This window comes from Sapajus apella, unplaced genomic scaffold (genome assembly GCF_009761245.1).
Source record: "Sapajus apella isolate SASKATOON/1434 unplaced genomic scaffold, GSC_monkey_1.0 scaffold81, whole genome shotgun sequence".
Classification (NCBI taxonomy): domain Eukaryota; kingdom Metazoa; phylum Chordata; class Mammalia; order Primates; family Cebidae; genus Sapajus; species Sapajus apella.
In genome coordinates this window covers 8,168,553-8,176,503 of record NW_022437021.1, presented here as the reverse complement: position 1 = coordinate 8,176,503, position 7,951 = coordinate 8,168,553, and the positions used below count along the sequence as shown (strand labels likewise).

The 7,951-nt window shown below is 33.5% G+C and overlaps 1 pseudogene across 1 annotated transcript; it reads left to right on the top strand.

Annotated features, from left to right (window-relative positions):
* LOC116533299 lies at positions 1 to 2,179 on the top strand (annotated as a pseudogene). Its single transcript, XR_004261195.1, has one exon. The product of XR_004261195.1 is annotated as a nuclear cap-binding protein subunit 2 pseudogene (transcript).
* Positions 2,180 to 7,951: the final 5,772 nt, after the last annotated feature.

Sequence of the window (7,951 nt, the reverse complement as noted above, 5' to 3'; positions counted from 1 at the left end):
AAGAAATTTAGAAGGAAATTTTAAAATTTCAGTGCTAGGAGTCACCATATCCTCGTCTGCTTCTCTGCACTATGTCCGGTGGCCTCCTGAAGGCGCTGTGCAACGACTCCTACCTGGAGCTTAGCCAGTACTGGGACCAGCACTTCCAGGGTGACAATGAAAAACAAGAAAAATTACTGAAGAAAAGCTATACGTTATATGTTGGAAATCTTTCTTTTTTACACAACTGAAGAACAAATCTATGAACTTTTCAGCAAAAGTCGTGACATAAGGAAAATCATTATGGGTCTGGATAAAATGAAAACAGCATGTAGGTTCTGTTTCATGGAGTATTACTCATGAGCAGATGCAAAAAATGCTGTGTGGTACATAAATGGAACTCGTCTGAATGACTGAATCATTCATGCAGATTGGGACGCAGGCTTTAAGGAGGGCAGGCAGTGCGGCCATGGGCAATTTGGGGGCCAGGTACAGGATGAGTATGGGCGGGACTATGATGCTGGGAGAGGAAGCTATGGAAAATTGGCACAGAACCAGTGAGTGGAGAGAGCTCTGTCAGTGAAAAAACTCCTTTGGCCTGCTGAATTTGTTGAGGAACATCACCTAAATTCTGCAAACGAGCCCATTTTTGCCAAGCTTTGATCAGTGCCTTTACTGAGCTGGAAGTCTCTTCATGATTTTCCTCTGAAAGTTATTAAAGGACAGAATCCAAAAGAATGCCTTTAATTCTTGTCTGAGAATCTCGGCCATGTGTTGGATTATCAGAATAGTTTTGTTACCAGGTCAGCAATTATGTTCTTTGACAACAGATTGGATCTACAATGTTGATTAGTCTTTAGCCAAAACCACTACACTTCTTTCAGGAAGACTAGAAAAATTAAAAAATTGGTTTTTACCATATTGAGTCTGAAGTAGGTTCATGATCTACATTGGGGCCTGGAGTTATTTTTTAAATTTTAAGTTTGCATGAGATAAAGCCTAATAATTGGAGATGGGGCCAGGCATGGCTCACACCTGGAATCCCAATACTTTGGGAGGCTGAAGAGGAAGGATAGCTTGAGGCTAGGAGTTTGAGATCAGACTGGGCAACATAGCAAGACCACCTTCTCTACAGAGCAAAGCATAAAACAAAACAAATGGAGTTGTGCCATGTTGTATTGCTTTGCACTGAATTAGGAACAGGTGTTTGACAATGAAATTTGTTTTCTATGAATGTCATTCTCTAAAGGAAAGCTTAGAGGTCAAGGACCTTCCTAAACAGTTGGTACAAAAGCAGTCTACACAGGACAGCTCTGCTTTCATGCTTTATGCATCAGGAAATGAGGCCAGAACTTGAGTATTTACTAACACATTTTTCAAAAGATGTCAGTGTTATACCTAAACCTAAAACAAGCAAGAGTTTGTCATAGAGAGAACCTCTAAATAATTTCAGGAGTGTGGGAGACATTGTCAATAGTAAATGGGATAAAATATCAAGAGACAATGAACACTGCCTTGACATGAGGACTATCAAATTTATTCTTTTCATTTTCAGTGGTTTTGAGAATGGAGTAAGTTTAAAAAAGGAGCTTGAAGATTGAATGTTTAACATAAATAATCACTGAAGTTTCCTGCAGGAGATGCCTCTTTTAGCCATTTCTTGTGGTGAAGTCTGTTTTATTTTTTTCCTCAAATTATACTTACTGAGGCTCAAGCCTTCACAGTGAGCTAATGGTCTCTACAGAGAAGGGAAACCTAAAGAATTTATTTTGTATTTGTAAGGCAAGAGGAGATTTCTCTCTAATATATGTGAGTTATTGCTCATTTAAAACTGTTAGTCTAGTATAATTTTCCCTGATACGAAAAACGTGAATTCTTTTCACTTAGCAACAAAGTACTTTCTAACTTCCAATGGTCTGTGAAAGCTGGGGCTGAAGTACCTTAGTATGAATGTCTCTCATGTTAAAGTGACTGTAAAATTTGAATTTTTAAAAAAGCTGTATCTAGTTGTAAGTGCTTGGGAAGAAACTTTGCAAACACTTAATGAGGAGACACTGTTAATTAAAAAAATTCCTTTACACTGTAGTTTAAACTAGTGTATTTTATATTTTATAATAAAACATAACTCAGATTTCTATAGTAGACAGTGCTTTTATTTGAATTGTCTTCTGTAACACGTTTCAATAAAGTTGGATGAACTAAAGAAAAAAGAAATTAAAAAATTTCTTCAAGCAAATGATAATGAAAACATAGCATAGCAAAGTCTATGGGATAAAGCAAAAGCAGTACTAAGTGGGAGGTTTATAGCTGTAAGTGCCTGCATTGAAAAAACAAGAAAAACTTCAGATAAACAACATAATGACACATCTTAAAGAACTAAAAAAGCAAGTGGAAGCCAAGCCCAAAATTAGTAGGAGAAGAGAAATAATAACGATCAAAGCAGAAATAAATTTGAAGTGAAGAAAACAGTACAAAATGTCAATGAAAAAAGTTATTTTTCTGGAAAGAATAATAAAATTAACAAAACCTTAGGCAGACTAACTTAGAAAAAAAGGGGAAAAGACCCAAGTATATAAAATCAGAGATAAAAAATGGGACATTACAATCAATAGCAAAGAAATTTAAAGGATCATTTGTGGCTACTCTATGCCAGTAAATTGAAAAATCTGGAAAAAAAAGGATAATTTCCTTGACACATGCAATCTACCAAGATTAAATCACAAAGAAATCTAAAACCTGAGCAGACCAATAATAACAAGTAATGAGATTAAAACTGTAATATATAAAGTCTCCCAGAGCAAGAAAAGCCCTCCACCTGATGGCTTCAGTGCTGAGTTCCATGAAACTTTTAAACATGAACTAGTATCAATCCTACTAAAACTCTTAAAATAAAGGAGCAGGGAATACTTCTAAAGTAATTCTATAAGGCCAGTATTATCCTGATACTAAAACCAAACAAAAGTATATTTAAAAAATGAAAAACTACAGGCCAATATCACTGATGAATATTGATGTGAAAATGTTCAATAAAATATCAGCAAACCAAAGTCAACAACATATTAAAAAGATCAGTGGTTATGCCCGAGTGGAATTTATTATAAGGATGCAAAAATGGTTCAACCTATGCAAATCAGTCAGTGTAGACACATATGAACATAATGAAGGACAAAAATCATATAACCATTTCAATTGATGCCAAAAAGCATTTCATGAAATTTAATATCCCTTCATGATAGAAGAAAAACTCTTATAAAACTGTCTCTAGAAAGAACAGACCTCAACATAATAGAATCCATATACAACAGAGCCACAGCTAATATCATATTGAATGGGGAAAAGCTAAAAGCCTTTTCTCTAAGATCAGGAACACGACATGGATGTCCAATTTAAAACTGTTATTCAACATAGTATTGGAAGTCATAGCTAGAGCTATCAGACAAGATAAAAAAGTAAAGGGCATCCAAATTGGAAGAAAGACATCAAATTGTCCTTGTTTGCAGATGATATGGTCTTATATTTGAAAAAACTTAAAGACTCCATCAAAAAACTATTTGAACTGATAAATAAATTCAGTAAATCAATAAATTTTCAGGATACAAAATTAACTTACAAAAATCAGCACCATTTATGTCACCAACAGTAAACAATCTAAAAAAGAAATCAAGAAAGTAATTTCATTTACAATAGCTATACATAAAACAAAATAAAATATCAAGAATTAAACTTAACCAAAGAAGTGAAAGATCTCCACAATAAAAACTTGGAAACATTGATGAAAGAAATTGAAGATGACATTAAAAAATGAAGATATTTTATGTTCATGGATGGGAAGAATCAATATTGTTAAAGCATCTATACTGCCTAAATCAATCTATAGATTTAATGAAATCCCCATAAAAATACCAATGACATTCTTCTCAGAAATAGAAAAAAAAGCCTTACAATTTATATGGAACCACAAAAGACCCAGAATACCCAATGCTGTCCTGATCAAAAGGACCAAAACTGGAGGAATCACATTCCTGACTTTAAATTATACTACAGAGCTATAGTAACCAAAACAGCATGGTATTGGCTTTAAAAACAGACATAGATCAGTGGAACAGAATGGAGAACACAGAGGTAAATCCATAGATCTTCAGTGAACTCATTTTTGACAAAGGTGCCAAAAACATTTACTTTGGGGGAAAGGACAGTATCTTCAATAAAGGGTGCTGTAAAACCTGGATACCCATATGAAAAAGAATGAATCTGACCCCTATCTCTTGCAATAAACAAAAATCAAATCAAAATTGATTAAAGTCTTAAATCTAACACCTCAAACTATGAAACTACTACAAGAAAACATTGGGGAAACTCTACAGGACATCAGTCCAAAAGAATAACCATAATATATAAGTAGCTCAAAACACTCTATAGGAGAAAATCTAATAATCCAATAAAACCATGAGCAAAATATCTGAATAGACATTTCTCAAATGATGATATACAAATGGGAAACAGGCATAAGAAAAGATGCTCAGCATCACTGATGATCACAGAAATACAAACAAAAATTACAATAAGATATTATCTCATCATAGTTAAAATGGCTTTCATCCAAATATCAGACAATAACAAATGCTGGTGAGGATGTAGAGAAACAGGAACCCTTGTACACTGTTGGCGACGATGTAAATTAGTACAATCATGATGGAGAACAGTTTAGAGGCTTCCCCCAAAAAACAATAATAGAGCTACTATAGGATCTAGAAATCTCATTCCTAGATGTGTACCCAAAATAATGGAAATCAGCATATCAAAGAGATATACACACTTTCATATTTATTGCAGCATTATTCACAACAGCCATGCTTTGGAAGCAACCTAAGTGTTCATCAACAGATGAATAGATCAGTACAATTGTACGTATTCATAACGGAGTATAACTGTTCAGTGATTAATAAAGAATGAGATCCAATCATTTCAACAACATGAATGAACTGGAGATCATTGTGTTAATTGAAATAAGCCAGGCATAGAAAGACAAAATGTGCATATTCTTACTTATTTGTGAGAACCAAAAATTAAAACAATTGAACTCATGGCAATAGAGAGTAGAACAATGATTACCAGTAGTGGAGGAGTCAGGGGCAAGTGGGGATGATTAATGGGTGATAAGTGGAGATGGTTAATGGTTACAAACAAATAGTTAGAAAGAATGAATAAGAACCAATATTTCTAGCACAACAGGGTGACTATAGTCAAAAATAATTTCATTGTACATTATTTAAAAAAGAGTATAATTGAATTGTTTGTAAAACAAAGTATAAATTCTTGAGGTGATGAATACCTTATTTACCCTGATGTGATTATTACACATTCCATGCCTGTATCAAAATATCATGTAATCCATAAATATATATACCTATGATGTACCCACAAAAATTAAAAATGAAATTAAAAAAATATATTTTCTCTTCAAGTCTACGTAAGATTTGTCTACAGTATTATTACTCATCTCCTCAGAAAGATGAGAATATAGGTATAATTAAATTTTTCGCCAAACCTTGCCATTTTCCTTACCATTTGTTTTAAAATATTAATTCTAACTTTCCTTAGCAGAACATAATCAGATGTTAATTAAATATACCAACAAATAATATATTCATCTTTTTTTTGCATTTCATTCTTGGCTTCTAGGACCTCTTTTCTTCTGACTTAAGTTCTTCTTTTTGTATCTCTTTCAGCAAACCTCTGTAATTCCTGAACTCTTCTTAACCTTTGAGCATCTAGAAATGTCTTTGTTTCATCGTTTCTCTTTAAAGTGCTTAGTTAAATATGAAACTCTAGGTTGACATCCTTTTCTCCCAGCACTTTGAAAATATCTCATTGTGTTCTCACATTTATTTTAGCTCATGTCATTCTAGTGAGTGCTCCTTTTTAGTTAATCTGACTCATCTTTTAGGTTATCTTAAAGATACTCTCTTTATCCCTGATACACTGAAATTTTAGCATGGCATATTTCTGTATTTATTATTGTTCATCCTTTTTAACACTCTGTTTTCACTTTCAGTCTGAGGAATCATTACTTTGTTCTGCAAATTTTCAGTCATCAACCTTCTAAATGATTTACTTTTATTTTTGTTTTAATTTTTTTAAAGACAAGGTTTGCTCTGTGGCCCAGGGGGAGTGCAGTGTTACAATCATAGTGCATCGTATGTAGCCTTGAACTCTTGGGCTCCAGCAATCCTCCCACTCAGCCTCCCAGATAGCTAGAACTACAGGCAGATGTCACCGCACCCAGCTAATTTATTTATTTATTTATTTTTCTTAGAGAGGAGGTCTTACTTTCTACCCAGGCTTGTCTCAAACCCTGGCATCAAGTGATCCTCCTGCCTTGGTCTCTCAAAATGCTGGAATTACAGGCACAAGCCATCATGTCCAGCCCCCTAAAAGATTTTTAAAATTTGTGTCTATTAGGGTTCACTATTTGTGCTGTGAAGTTCTATGATTTTGACAAATGTAGAATGTCATGCATCTACTATTACAGTACCACACAGAAGAGTTTCATCACCCTAAAAAAGTCCTTGTACTGTGCCTATTTAGCCCTCCCCGTCCCACCAAACTCTTACAACCATTGATCTGTTGACTATCCCTATTGTTTTGCCTTTTTTCAGGATATCATGAAAATATAATGATGTAGTATCTAGCCTTTTCAGACTGACTTCTTTCACTAGAAGTATATATTTAAGACTCAGCCTTGTTATTCACATGGCTTGATCGATTATTTTTTAGTTATTAAATAATATTCCATTATATAGATGCACTACACTTTATCCATTCACCTAATAAATAATATTTTGACTGTGTGTCATTTTTGGCAACTGTGAATGAAAGCTGCTATTAACCTGGAGTGCAGATTTTTGTGGAAATGTTTTCAGGTCAGTTGGGTAAATAATGAGGAACATGATTGCTGGATTGTATGGTGAATATGTTTGGTTTTGTAAGAAACTGCTAAATGGTCTTAGAATGTGATCATATCATTTGCATTTCCACAAACAATGGATGAGAGTTCTTGCTGATATTTATGTCCGCCAGCAATTGCTATTGCCAATTTTTAGTCTGTAGCTATTCCAATACTTGTGTAGTGATAGCTTACATTTCTCTAAAAACAAATGGGGTTGAATAGCATCCCATATGCATATTTGCCATTTGTAGATTTTCTTTGATGAGGTGCCTATTCAGAATTCTTGCCTATTTTTTATTGTCTTTTTCTTGTTGAGTTTTAAATATTTATATATTTTGTATAAAAGTCTTTATCAGATATATTTTGCAAATATTTTTGTGTAAGATCTGTGTCTAAGCTTGTTTCTTTTCTTTTTCCTGTTTTACATGTGAATGTATAACTTCTATTTTTATTTTGTTGCCATATTGCACAAGCTAGGATTAGTCTTCCTACAGCAATTCCTCAAAATTATCATTATATGGCTCTAGGTAGTTTGCATCCAGGGAAGCAGATCTGTCCTGTGTGTCTTTCAGCACACATGTCTCTTCATATTTTGAGGCTTTGGTTTGTCTAGTGATGTCTAATTCCATGATGGATCCCAAACAGTCAGTGATTTTCAGTTTGTCTACCTTTTTCTTGTTATTAAGGATGGGAGTGATAACTTCTAATTTCTTTACATGTCATAGCTGAAACTAGAAGTCTCTTCATCATTTTAAAAAATATTTAATCTGAAAAACTTCTAAAGAAATTTAAATACATTTGAATTATGACACAATTTTATAACATTGTATATATCAGTGAAAGACAAGGAAGAACTATTAAGATTGAAGAATAATCAAACTCTAAAGCACAATAAGAGATGGAATTATCCAAAATCATGTTAATGGAGAAAAAGAAGTGTTCATTCACAGGTTAATAAAGCAAAAAATAAACTTCAATTTTCTGTCATGTGGAAAAATATAGTAACTGCCAAGAATTTGAAGA